General features: G+C 37.4%; 1 pseudogene; it reads right to left on the bottom strand.

The window, feature by feature from the left end:
- Positions 1 to 3,514: 3,514 nt before the first annotated feature.
- LOC128500998 (atrial natriuretic peptide receptor 2-like) overlaps positions 3,515 to 14,853 on the bottom strand; it is a 32,698-nt pseudogene continuing 21,359 nt past the window's right edge.

Here is a 14,853-nt window from a genome sequence, read left to right on the forward strand (position 1 = left end):
ATCAATAAACTATGCTATGTTCTAGTTATAAAGCAAACTCAGAGACCTCTTTTTTGACCTATGTATTACTTTACAAGAGTCTCGTACTACAACACAAAATAATGAAATGGTATTTGCTAAGAATACATTTTTTTAAGGTTCTCACTTCTCAAGACACAATCCTACTTTTCATGTTCTGTCAGAAAGTAAATGGGAAAAAACACTTGGTGAATGCTGTGGAAATACATGAAAAAAATTAAACAATGTTCTCTGTAGGTGTAGCAATTCTGGGCTTGTGTCCAATGTCCTTGAAAATGCCATTAATGCAATATAGATGATTAAGGACCTTTGTGCATGTGAAGCATTGGAGACTTTGTGACTTACACCTTGTGTCCTGCATTATCAAATATAGCTACTGCATTGTTTCATCTTACTTTGTGCCAAACAACTTGTCTATTCATATGTTGCTTTCCAGTACATGTGACTTTAAATTTTGCAAGTTGCAGGAGAGTGCGTGTGAGTTAAATGGTAATATTGGTAGGCTCTAACCCCAAAATGGTTAATGATTTCATTACCCCCAACCACCATAACACACACAGAGGAGAGAGGGGGTAATTGTCTCTTCTCCCACCTTTAATAACATGTCCAGAGGACTATATATATATATATATATATATATATATACATATACACTACACATTAATAATAGTTGCCTCTTTCAATATCATATTGTATTTTTGTTATCTTGGTCTCAACAGCAATCTGTCTTCTTTCCAGCTGTCACACTGGTATCCCGCATGGTATGATTTTACACCGATTCTAAACCCACTCCTAAATTTGTCCAACTTTCCTCAAATCCAGTTGGCACCATTAGGCTTTAAATATTGTCAGTTTTTGGTGTTAGTGTAGTTCTGGGGCTACTGTTGGGCATTTGTTGTCTGTTGTAGTTGTCTTGCTAAGAATAAATATTTTTTTAAGAGAAATATAAACATATGGGTGCATTGTTAGGCTTCTTTATGTCTCATGACATAATTTAAAGACATTAAGCACACACTCACAATTAGGTTTAGTCTTCTGTCATTTCTTTTATCAACATTTGTATGTGTTAGCATCTTGTTAAAACATAGGATAAATTAATGTTAGAATTCCAGGCAAACTTACATTTTTAAGCATGTTTACTGTACTTCAAAGACATCCCCTTTCCTGTAACCTGAATGATCTGGATACTTAGCATTAATCCTGGAAAAACAAACCTTTTGTATGCGTGTGACGTCAAATTTGAGACATGAGGATTACAGAATAGAACCTAGGATACTTAAATACCTAGATCAACTTTTATCTATCACTGATTATCTAATTATTTTGTAAGACATGCTATATGGTATACCTAGTATGGCATTGTGAATGGTCACACAGCAGCAATATAAAGAACATATCTTATTTTTCTCTTTTCTTTTGATAAAATATTCCGGGATATAAAAAGTTTATGTTATATACTATCCAGATTGAAGAACTTCAATGTATCGCCAATGTAATTACGTAACAGAGACTCACCCCTTTCACCAATTGCTTTTTAAGATGTTCTGTCATAGGACTGGGTTTCCACCAAGATGATTCCAGTCCTCCAGAAGAAGCCACATGAGTGAACAGCAAAGCAGGTGTCATGGTTTTAACAATACCTCAAACAAATACCTCCTAAATGTGGAGATCTAGTGGCCCTAAATCCTCATTTTGGGGATTATTCCATGAAGCTAGGCATTGCTTTCTCTAGCAACCGGCTAGACTAAAGTATAATATGGCAACATAGGGTGTTTGAGGTGTTGTTTCATATTTAACCAGCCTAATTTTCTTTCTAGCAATTCATTCTATTTTTTTGGGGTTTCTTTTAGGTGCAAGTCATGTTTTAATTAAATCTGTCAACACCATAGAGATGATGGGCTGTCAGTAAGAGGCCATTGCAAAAATAATGAAAAAAATACCACTCTCCACCAGATGAAAATAGATGTTAGAAACGTCCATTTTTTGCACTGGAGTATTCCTTTACACTAGCACATTATGATTGATGCATGACTTCCATTATAGTCAATGCAGCTTCCAATATTTTTGGCATGACCCCTTTCCATGAGCTGAAGGTGTGGACCCAGGTGCTGACTGAGTACTGATAGTACAAAATTTTTTTTATAGGTTATCCCCTTTGAGTGCCAAGGGGTTTATAAACTCAACTGAAACTTTTGAGTGCTCTCATCAACTTGCAAACTATTATGTATATTGATGAATAGATAAGTTGTGTACCGTGTTTTAGCAGGCATGTGCATGCAATATCAAGTCATATTAGTCGAGTAAACATTTTTTTGTGAATAGACTTCACTGCCATGTATTTGTATATGGATTTCTTAAAGTGTATCCAACTCATGGTCTAATTCGATTAAGGGATTTAAGTAACAGTTTTCTTATAAATAAGGCTGTTTTACGCATATAACTCACACAATGTATAACAGCTGGGCACTGACAACCTTTCTAGATGTTATGCTTCCAAAGAAGAGGGTACAAAAATAAAAATAAATAGTTTGAACCACACACCTATATATGGGATTGTCAAATGTTTCTGTTGCAGTATTTGCGGTTCACTGCACGACCTTGTAAATAATCCCAACTGACTAAAACTCTTCAACTAGATTTTATGTGATGAGTACCTGGGGTCCAGGGCCACCTGGATTTCCACAGGTCTGTTGGGTTACAGTTGAATAAATGAGAGGATACATTTGGAGTGAACCAAACTGAAAAATAACAGCATAAAATAAGTATGGGGAATGTCCTATTTGATAATGGGAATGGTCACCAGGTAGGCTAACCTGCTTTAGTGCCCCATGGGACCTTAAATCCATCTAAATCTCTGACCATTCTGCAAGATTTAACTTAAATAATCACTGAAAAAACATAGGATTAGGAGGCATGAACCAAAAGGTAGAACGCCAGACATTTATTTTTTTCTCTACCAATTAGTTACCAATATTGTTACCAATATTCATTCAGGATTGTTTCCTTTTAAGTATGCCTGGATAAAGCATGGGTGGTCCCATGGAAGATAGTCCTGATCCATTTGCTATACCTTTGATATGAATTTGTTGCTTCTTGATGCACTTCTTGGAATTTTTGGTGGTAGCCAATATGGTGCAAGCTTAGACATGGTTGTAGATCACAGATGTCACTACAACATTTTTTGTTACACATTATAAAATTCGAAATCTCATCTGAAACCAGGGACTAACAAACACCCAGAAGGTTACTTCTAGAACAGCAGCTCTTATGAAAAGCAAGCAATATTAACGGTATATACAACAAATGTACTTCTTGTGAGACACAGGATGACAACTTTGACCGTTCACACTGATCTTTCAAGTGATTAATCTTGATTTGTCAATGTATTAATATTGGAGAAATAAAATAATACACATTTGAGAATATATTGGGGAAAAAACATTATGGAACGCTTCACTCGCCATGTATTAGAGGAAAAACAATTACTGCAAAATCTCAAGTATACTAATCTCATATTTTACCCAGTTTTAGGAAACTTAGAGATGTAATGTATATAGTATACATAGGTAAAAAATAATGTGTCCTTATTTGTATAAACAATTTTACTCCTACATAAAACATTTTATACCTGAAATTTTATGGTAAGTATAATTGCAGAACATAATGCTAATATAAACTAAATGCAAATGTGTATTTAATGTTTATTAAAAACACTAACGCTGGAGTTCTTGTTTTTTGCCCAAATGTTTACTTATTGCACAAGAATGGACAATCTTAGCCACAATGGTAGGTAGATGGATCTCTACATTAGAGGCGATCAGTCAAATAATCCATTGTACAGTGCTATGGAATATGACGGTATATAAAACAATGAATGATACAAAATAATTGCATCTGTCTGATTCATGGCATGTAGACAACATTCAACCAGCCTTTTTTTCTGAAAAGGCATTAATAATCTTCTATCTTCATTTGTCAGTAGTAGACATTTTTTTTCTTGAAGTTCTTATCTATTCTTTCCTGGACACTTCATACGGGAGAAGTACATGGCTGCATCAAACCATGAAAACATTCCCATGTGTTCCTGCCTCTTGCAGATACTCTGAAGAGGTCATCAGGAACAAGAACAACATGCTATTATGCTGTATGATAGGACATATTGAAGGTGGCATGAATTAGCATTATCGATCCTCAGAATGAAGTTGACAGAGCTTCACTGGGCAGTGTTCCAGGAATCAAACTAAACAAGTCTCTTTCTTTTTCTGGAATGACTGCTTGAGTATGTGGGCTGACTTTCTTTGCTGTAAATGTTTTACCTTCTAACCAATATGTCACCATGTCTCCTTTTCCCTGTGGAAAAAAATCATGATGTAAGTATAAACATGAGCACCACCTATACATATACATCCTACCATTCAAAAGTTAATTTCTAGCTGTGTAACATAATTGCAAAAGGGTTTTCTAATGATCAATTAGCCTTTTAAACTTGGGTTAGCTAACACTATGTGCTAATGGATCACAGGAGTGATGGTCTCTGATAAAGGGCTTCTGTACACAGGGCTGTATCTTGGGTGGCCTTTGTGAACAATCTTGGACCGGCCCAGTAGCAGCCCCCAAACGTAGCTGGGTCACATAACACAAGGATACGTGACCCTGAGCTTAAACACGCGCCTGCTCACAGCCGGAGGGAAAGTGGTTGAGGTAAGGGGGTGAGTGAAGCAGGGAAAAGAGAGGGAGGGAGAGCGGACGGGAGGGAATATGCATAAATGACTGTATTACGCTAGAGTGTATAAGTGTTTGTATGTGAGCTTTTATGTATGTGTGTGTCAGCATGAATGTGTATGTATTAGAGTTGTGGACAGCAAGCAAAATCTATTCAGACGAAAAATGTGTTTTGTTTTTGTTGCAGTCATTTTCGGGCAACAAATTTTGTAGGCATTTTTTGATTCAGAAATTCAGAGGGTGTTCCAAAGGGGAGGACCCTGAAAACCTAGACTCACTTTTCACCTACAGCCACACCATCTCAAGGTTAGGGAAGAGATCCACACTCGGTTTTGCACTGCAGGACCACCACCAGTAACACCACACCAATGGTTACACACATCCAGCAGCAAGCTATGGGACTTAATTTCTCCCAAAATTGGACTAGTTTTATTAATTGATCCCTAATGTGATATTGCAGCAGCTCCACTAGCACCAAGACTCTGGGAATAGATTTACAGTGGCACATACCCAGCCTCACCGTGCAGGACACTGAATTTCACCCCCAAATTAGAAGAATATTTATACCTCAGAATAAGGAAGGAAATTGAGCTGCAACAGCAGAGGCAGAACAGGGCAGGCACTGACACCAGACTGAATCCCTTCCCCTCATATTAGAAACAAGAACAAGAATTGATCCATCAGAGTAAGGAAGGGCATTGATGCATAGGGCAGAACACAAGGCAGGACAGGCCAAACACTGGCAGCCAGTCACCTCCACATCACTTTTGTTAAGGAGATGCATTTCCGTGATGTGCCTGGCACGTCAATTGTTTTCAAGGGGTTAAGAGTTTGTTTACAGGCCAAAAGAGATACTGTTTTTTGAAAATTACTCTTGTCACACATTTTTGTCAATAAGACCATACTTTCACCATTCTGTACATGCTTTTACCAAATGAAAAGACTCGGGGGGGGGGCAACAAGCAGTAGCAGCTCCTGTCCCACACTAAAGGCTTCTCCATGGGTTCACACGGCAGAGGTCAAATGGCATGTTTAGACGAGTCTGTGATTTGGTCAGTACAGTCCTCTATGATATAATTTCTGTGGTTGGGTGTAATACCATGTCCAAGGGCGTCCACAGGGCCCTGGTGCAAAAATTGCCCTGGGGCCCCCAACTTCAACAGCTGGTCTTTGCCATCATTGCTCCCAAACAGCTTATCTGTGCCTTCTTTGCCTTCCCTTCCAACATACGCTCTGGCACAGAAACGTAAACATATAAATTACACACATTCACTCAAACTCACTAACACACATGTACACATTCATTCTAAAACACACACTCCATCTCACCCAAATTGCACATTCATGCTCACACACAATTACATATCCATGCTCTAAAATAGTTTAGAAAGGGCCCTTCCAAAAATATGTTTAAAAAGAAAAAGAATTGGCAATAGTTCATTAATTCAGGGAACAGGCAATGTGTACCTTTACTTGCAGGGTCCCACGACATACCAAGATATAACCACCAATTTGTTGTAGAAGGTCATATGTGTTGGAACTGCACTGAATTTTCAGCGCTGCAAGAAAACATTGGAAATTTTGAGAAAATAGGAGTCAGCAACAAATAGAATAAGATACATCTTGGCCAGAAGATTATGGGTGCCTGGCTAATAAGATCTGTTATTGGTGGTTGTTAGCTGGCAATATGTTCAGAAACACATTGACACTAAAATACTTATAATGAGCAATCTACAGGACATTGACGGTTTGTCCTGTTTTCATTGACAAGCCCTGAAAGATTTATCCGGAAGAGAAAGTCATCTATATTCTGTAGCCAAATGTTTTATCAGACTGTTCCTGGGGCCCTTGTTTTAGTATAAGGATACTTTGAAGCCTCCTAAAGAAACTGTCAGCAGCCACTTCTCACATCTCAATGTCCTCCCGGCAAGTTTAAAGCTATCTCGGATCACATTGCATCAAGAGAAGAATGTTTTTTTGTTCTGGAGTCTTCCTATTTTCACCTACTTACATGTGTCACAGTTATTACTACTTGGTTCAGCTATCACATCTAATCTGTTGAAAAGAGGCCAAGCCTGGATATGCATTGAAGTGTTTTCATTATAATGGCCAAGGTAAAAACTGTGCTTTTTTTGGGGGACCTGATATCTGAAATCCACTAATATAATACCATGATGCAAATCAAAACTATTTCAAGACTATTGTATTCACCCATAATAATAGCCAATACAAGAAAATTCACAGTATTTACACCCTGTAGTTTTGTCCTATGTGGGTTATTTATCCTGTTTCTTAAGGTGCACATATTGGATTCAGAAAGTGAAAAACAAAATAAGTATTTTAATCTCCATCTATCTCTGTTAATTCTCCAGTATCGTACGTTCATAGAATTTTTTTTCTCTCTAATAGCATGTGAGCAAACAATGTTTGAAGGTACATTATATGCATAACTTGTGCCTGTGCTTGGTTCAGAAGAATTAAAAACACATTTGCCATTTTGAAGATGCTTAGGTACTCTTTGCAAGCGTAAACCACATGAATACTCAAACAAAACCAAACTAAAGCAACACATTTTTATTGCTGCACTACAATAACTTAGAAACTGGTTTAACATGCTCTACCAGAACAATATATTTATTCCTATTGTACCCTGTTAATAATATCTCACTCTTGTTCTTATTGTACGACTGCCCATATTATTGGACAACCATTACACAAGGGGTTAAGACAATAATATGAATATTTGTCCTCTGTAATGGCACAAAAGAGTCACTGTACTTATAATAGGAAACACATGTTCCTAGAAGAATAGTGGCAGCACTTCACTGATGAGACAGTAGAGGCAGAAACATACGTCTGGGGCTTGTTGGTTCTCTTGTGTGGAGATGATTTGCCTCATATTTTGTTCTTGGTAGCCCTTTTAGTGAAGAGCAGTCTGACCTGGATGAGTGGGGCTAATGTACATTTGGGTGAGACCTAGGCCAGTGCCTAGTGCACACCTATGACACAGCAAGTGTTGTTTGCGCCACTCCTGAGCAGCATTAGTTCAAAACCCAACAGAAGGAAAAGTCTGTTGAGGAGGTTACAACACCCAAAGAGAAGGAAGCAGAAGATGGAATCCAACCAAGCTTGCAGCTAAATAGCCCCTTAGAGTTGTTATGATTATGTTAATATGGACAAGGAGCAGGATTAAGGCAAACCATGAGGAACAATTCAAAACATGAAAGCTTGCGTTACCTTCACTTGTTGATTCCATTCTTGAAGCCGTGTTCACTGCATCCCCAAAAAGACAGTACCGAGGCATTTTTGTTCCCACAACTCCAGCAACTACAGGACCTGAATAAAATAAAAGTAAAAAAAAATAAATCTTCTAAAAATATTTCCCTGCTGTTTTCACTGCTGTTATATCCACCACAGTAACATCCTTTTTTGTGTTCCTCTTGGTTCCTTTAATGTTTTTTTTTTTGCCCTGGTCATCAGGAATGAGGTTATCTTTCATAGATGAAACAATAATTAATTCATTGTATGTACTGAACTGTAAATAATACAATGGACTTTATATAACCTGTTATACTTGGTTCTTTCATCTACTGTATTATTCTAAGCAAGAATATTATATTTTTGCACATCTACCGTTTCATCCTTTACTTTAAATGTCTTACCTCCTAGCACAGAAACTTATAAATGCCTGTCAGTGCCTGCTCATATGACAACTCTTCCTCAGAAAAAAATATGAACAGGGCAACATTTTATTTGATTAAATAATTATTTCTGAGAAAGTTTTGACATTTGGGAATGTGTTTCCAATGCTGCACTTAATTATAAAAGTTTTAAATTCAAGTGGAACAGGATCTTTAAATAGATTCCTCTTTAGCAACTTATTTGTCATAAAACATCAAAAAATAAAATTATGTATTGTGCTGTGTAAGAAAAAATTACATTGAATTCAATTTATATAGTACCAACAATGTATGGCATCTGTCTTCTTCAGTTCTAAGGTTAATTGTCATGGTTTATATATAGCTAGGAGAAAAGGGCCCCAGAACATGTTAGGTTGTGGGGGTACACACTTTCTGTATTTCTTGTTTTGTAAAAGCAGAAACATGTGCCTGTGTTACACTACAGTCTAGGTTGGATCCTATGGTTGAGACTAATTGAGAAGAGTTTGGGAGATCTGTACCACTGGGGACACAGAGCTCTAATCTCTCAATGATAGCCTCCAGGAGAAACAGGCAGGACGCTTTTGGCAGTCGACACGGGTCAGCTTGGGCACCCTGACTGGTCTGCAGCCCCATATGCACAAACAGCGATGCACTGTGTGTTCTGACACCTCTCTATAAGAACCATCTAGCCATCACAATTTGGCCCTTGTCAAAGTCACTCAGATCCTTACACTTGCTTCTAACACATCAACTTTGGGACAAAATGTTCACTTGCTGCCTAATATTTCCCAACTACTGACAGGTGCCATGATATAAGTGTTATTCAGTTCACCTGCCAGTGGTCATAATGTTACAGTTGATTGGTGTATGTTGTTCTGACACCTCCCCATATGTAGACAGGTTGTGTTTATTAAACAAAGGTTTTGCTTCATAAATATAACATACCCGAATGGATTCCAGCTCGGATCTTTAACTGTGTATTTGGCTTGTGTGGAATTCTAAATGTCTTGCAAACTGCTACTAGATCCAACGCCATGCTTGCAATTTCACTGACATGTAGAATACCATTCTCCTTTGGAACTCCAGAAACAACCATATCTAAATAAAAGCACACAATCATCAAGGAAAAAAAACACAACAAAGAAACAAGATCAACATTTACTTGAAAATTTAGTTGGCCATAAATTGGAACACAATCATGTTATTCATTTCATTTTGCAAAATATAGTTTATTGTATTATACATAATCCTCTCTCATTTATCAGGTGATCATTTTATTGATCATGTAGGGAATTACTTGACAAAAAAAACACAGCACAGTTCCACTCAATAGTCTAGAAATGATATAAACCGATTCGAGTTGAGGGGAGGCTTTTTTTGTGGTTTCCATCTTTCCAGTGTACAGTAGAAGGTACAGAGAAATCCACATGGCAATATTTATCATAGTTCACCACGGTTAAAATGTCTGGGGAGAATGTGAGGAAGTAAATGGTGTTCCCTGGTGTTCAATTAGACTTTTCAAAGATGTGGAAGAATGCTGACTAAACCTGACACTGTGTAAGAGATGAACATCCATGGCAAGGAACACAATGCATTCCAAAACAAGCTGAAGATAAGTAGTGTATTTTAGTAATCTAAGGCCATAGGGTTATGTGAGTAGACATGATGTAACACATAGTGCATTGTTTTGTAGTAGATGGAAGAAAATCACCATTCAGCAAGCAAATTCTTGTTATTACAATAGTTCATCAATTTACTGAAGCTAATCATTATGGGACAGATTATAGTGTAAGCAGAATATAATGACGGACGATTCCCTTCAAAGGTACCTTGTTTCTAGTGTTGCTCTGCTAAGTAAAACACATCTAGAAAAAATCAACTAGAGGCATGGAGGACATACACCTAAAAGTTGGTTTCAGACACAGGTAAATCCAAGCTTCAAATACATTTGGTATGGGGAACATACTCACATGCATCACCTATTGTCTCCACTTTATAGACATCATAGTTGTCAATAATTTCATCAAATGTGGTGTAGAGCTTGTTTAGGAAATCCACTACCTGGTAAGGTGTACTGGTGCTGGATAAATGAGTGAACCCAACAATATCACTAGAAAAAAAACCAATAAATTATTGGATAATTAGCAATGAAAACATCTATGTAGGAATGAACATCTTTCAGAAGGTGCTGAGATGGGGATTTGTGACGTCAGTCTTACAGACACAGAGCGAAGACAGACCCTTTTTTGTTTTTTTATAGAAATGGTATGTAGGCCTTTAAAAATACAAAATAAAGCAAAACTAGTAAACGCTTTACTTTTCCTTTATTTTGTTTCCATCACATCATGCCTGTTTTATCTTTGTTTTCATTGTATTAGTCCTAGCAGTGCACAACAGCAGATTTACTGTAACTTTACATCCTCTGGTTTAGAGTAGATTCACTAAGAATCGAAATTCCACCATTTTTGGTTAATCCTAGAATTTTACCTGAAAAATATAGTAGCGCTGGCATAGCTTTGAGCTTGGGAAGGTTTTCCTTGCCTCAGGTCATCTGCAACTTGTTTTGGTAACATGCCTTGAGATGTAAAAAAATAAGATTTGCCTCTGATTAGACGCCAGGTTCCCTGATAAAAGTCAAAGCTTCCAAAGAAGCAGTATTTCACTGAAAATTTTGCAGGAATGAGCAGGTATATATTACAGTGTGTTACTTTTGTTTTGACATTGTGATCATTACGAGAAATATGTTTGTAAGCTTCGGAATGACTACCTTGTCATGTAATGATGTTTATGCTTTAAAATAAACTTTTATGTATTAAAAATCAACTTTATAAGATCTGCATGATAAATGTACCCCATTCTGTTTCTCTCCACTATTGTCAAATTGCTGATTGCTGTTGATTAGGTCAAGCAGGCTTTGCAAAGGTGGGTGAATGGAATGGTGGTTGACAGGAAGTTGATTAGATAATGGCGGCCCGGCAACCGGCTACTGCTGGTTCCGTAGCTGGTTCCCTACAGAGCTGAGCTAGCACAGTGCATCCTATATACATTTATGTGGTCAGTTAGCCTGGTGATATTAGGGTGTTATAATGAAACTACCATAAATGTACTTTATATACGTTGCCCTTAGATTTCTTACTGTACAATAACTGGTCCGTCTTCTGCTTTTCATTTATTAAGTCTTGTGTACGCTCGGCTACCAAGAGTTCCAGGTGCTTACTATATTTTTCCATCTAAAGGCAAAAATAAATGTTTATTGTAGTCTGTCAAAATGGCTGCACAATATATAAAATAAAGCCCTATGCATTCTGGCATTTACTTGAAGTGAGAAATCGTAATCAGAATTATTGTCTTCATTAAAGGTAGAGCCTCGAAGATCATAATATTGATTAGGACAAACTAAGGGTTTATACAGCAAGCTAGAGCATATAATGAAATCTTAATGTAGGTTACAGAGGCCTTTCAGGGCAATCTGAGGACTAAAAAGGTGACTGTATTTACAATCTTGATACATCATAATCAGCGGGGTGTACTGAAGAAACAGGAGCAGAACAGCCTTCTCAAAAACAGCATGTTTATTGAAAAGCAGCTTTAAAGATCATTACGAGAATGATTTAATCTCTGATAAACTTGTAATGGGAACACAATGACAGCTAAAATGTATCATTGCTAAACTACAATACAGCGATACATGCATGAATGATATATTTTCTATTATACTAAATTGCAGAATTTAGCAAGAAATTGCATTTATTGCAGGAAGCAATTCCTAGCACATCAGCGGTCACCAGAAAGTGTCTAGTTCTCATTACGATGGATACGGATGAGTAAAATCTTATTTTTTTACAAAAAATACTGCATTTATTATTATCTGTGTTATTCCTAATGGCTTTTTTCTATCACCTATGAGATGTACATATTTGGCTTATTAGAGCAATATAATTTAGAAGATCGAAAACCAACCTCAGTCAACCAACAGTATTTCTGCAGTGTTTATATGCTGATTTCTATAATATGCAAGGTAGTGAGAAGCTCATGAATGCACTTGTAAATATTACTAGTTAATGATCAAAGTTATATTTCCTCATAAATAAAACATATTTAGACTTACCAGAGTCATCATGACATCCACGGGACTGACTTTGTTAGGGTTCATTTTGTGCAGCTGTTTCTTAACCTGCTCAAATGTAGGCCTCTGGGCAGGGTTTTGGCTCCGACACTTTCTGATAAGCTACAGAAGAAATTCAATAAAGAGTAAATCCAGGGTATTTTCTGTGCTAGGATTTCGAGAATACCAGCAAAGCACAGATATATTACAACATCCATGTGTAGTGTGAAGTGTCTGTTACAATATCATTGAGACGGGTCACCTTGGATTATCTTAATACACCGGCATAAAGTGATCTAGGTATTAGACAGCACACAGATGCTTTCTGGGGATATCTGAAGCCTGTTCCATGATCTGTCCCTGCCATTTGTCTTTCCTTCTTTATGTTTCGGCACTTACTTTCTACTTTTTGAAGCAGTGATTAGCGTGGACCTATATTTACTGTTTAACACGTATATGTATGAGCATGAAGGAATCATTGCCCTTGGCTGATTTGAACTAGATTTTTCTTTGAAATTGCTAAATAAAGGGGTATTCTTATTATAACAACACACACAAATATTAAACGTATTACATTGCAATAAGAAAGAATGACATCATGGGGCATACTTGCCAACACCCCCCGAATTTGGCAGGGCAATTGTGACATTGTTTACATATGACAGTGTCTAAAGAAAAGATATTATTATTATTAACGTACACAATAACATAAAGAGCTATCATAGTCCCAATGCCATGTAAAAAGACTTGATAAAGCCTCTTATCATAACTAACTACACTCATGAAAAACAAAAGGTTTTGGCTATATGTGTAGTTTGGAATTATGTTCATGAAATAGTATTAGACCTACCTCGACATATTCTGATGGACATGGGCAGGAATTGTCTGATTTGGCTTTAATTAATTCTGGCAGAGGCAGGCAGCAGTGTTCATCTGAACCATTTTCATCTTTCTGCATATAAAAAAAAAAATGACCCACATTTAAAAATTAGTCTATTCAGCACAGAAAGGGTTCATCTGGTCTTTCATCATCTAAAATAAAGTCAGTAAAATCTTTTAAGCCAGGCCTTTCAATGTTATCCCTAGGACTGTATTCTGTCACACATGTTTTACACTGAAACCTACGCCACACTGTCTGTTATTCATTTATCTGCAGGAGCAGACTTGGAGCAACTTGTCAAGTGGAAGGGCAACATGACTTGGGGCAGGAACAGGAAAACCTTCCCTCGCCTCATGTGAGGACCATGGCTTCACCAGCTATTTTTTCTGCCACGACGGAGTTATTTATGCATTCGCTTTTTGGGCATGTAGCTCAAGAGGCCATGACTTCTACATCTACCCAGTCTGCTCGCTAGCCAGTGGTGAGTATCATTTTTATCTTACTTTAACTCCTACCTTTTCTGGGGCTCAAGACTGGGTTTGGAATGTGTTATCTGGGCCTGGGATCTCAGGGTGACTTGGGTCCTATACTGTCACAACGGTTGGTTGGTTTTAAGAAATTGTTGGACTTTAGAATATGATTGTCATACACAAATCCATAAATAAATTATAATAAATAATAATAATAGTACTTACTGGTACAGGATCACTCCTGGTTGCTATTTCAAGTAAAATAATGGCATAGCTGTGAAAAGAGAGAATTTAATATCAGATAAGGATCATATTGCAAGTGTCTGTTAAAGGGTGATATGTACTCAGAAAAAGGGCTCTCTCTCCTGGGATAGATCAATCACATCACTAGGCTCAATGAGTTACCATTGTGGGGTGTTTAGGAGAGTTTACCTCCGATTCTTCCTACACAGCCACTGTAATAAATATGGATACTTTTAGCATAACTGATTGCTGATTTTTTCTGTTATTTGTTGTGGAGAAAATTAAAACTGTGTCCTATAGAGATATGTCATGAAGCTGCCTCCACTAGACAACAGGGAGTCTGGGTGGCAAGTCTAGGGATGCATAGGTAAGTCTGGGGGGGGACAGAGTGGCATATCTGGGGGACAGAGTGGCAAATCTGGGGGGGCAGAGTGACATATAGGGAGTAAAAGGCATTTATGGGGGGCAGAGTGGCATATCTGGGGGCTGAGTGGCATATAGGAGGTATTAGGCATATCTGGGGGGCATAAAACATATCGGAGGCATAAAGTGTATCAAGGGGGTATAAAGCATATCAGGGGGCAGAGTGGCATATCTATCTAAGTATGGTGCCATATGAAGTAAGTGGGGACCTTCAAATGGCTAATGGTTTTCCAAGTTTATGCTGACTAACTGCATAATAGATACCAAAAATGTTAAAATACATGTATTCCTGTTCATTAGGTAAAATATTGTTTTACTAGTCCACTAATG

This window comes from Spea bombifrons, chromosome 1 (genome assembly GCF_027358695.1).
Source record: "Spea bombifrons isolate aSpeBom1 chromosome 1, aSpeBom1.2.pri, whole genome shotgun sequence".
Classification (NCBI taxonomy): domain Eukaryota; kingdom Metazoa; phylum Chordata; class Amphibia; order Anura; family Pelobatidae; genus Spea; species Spea bombifrons.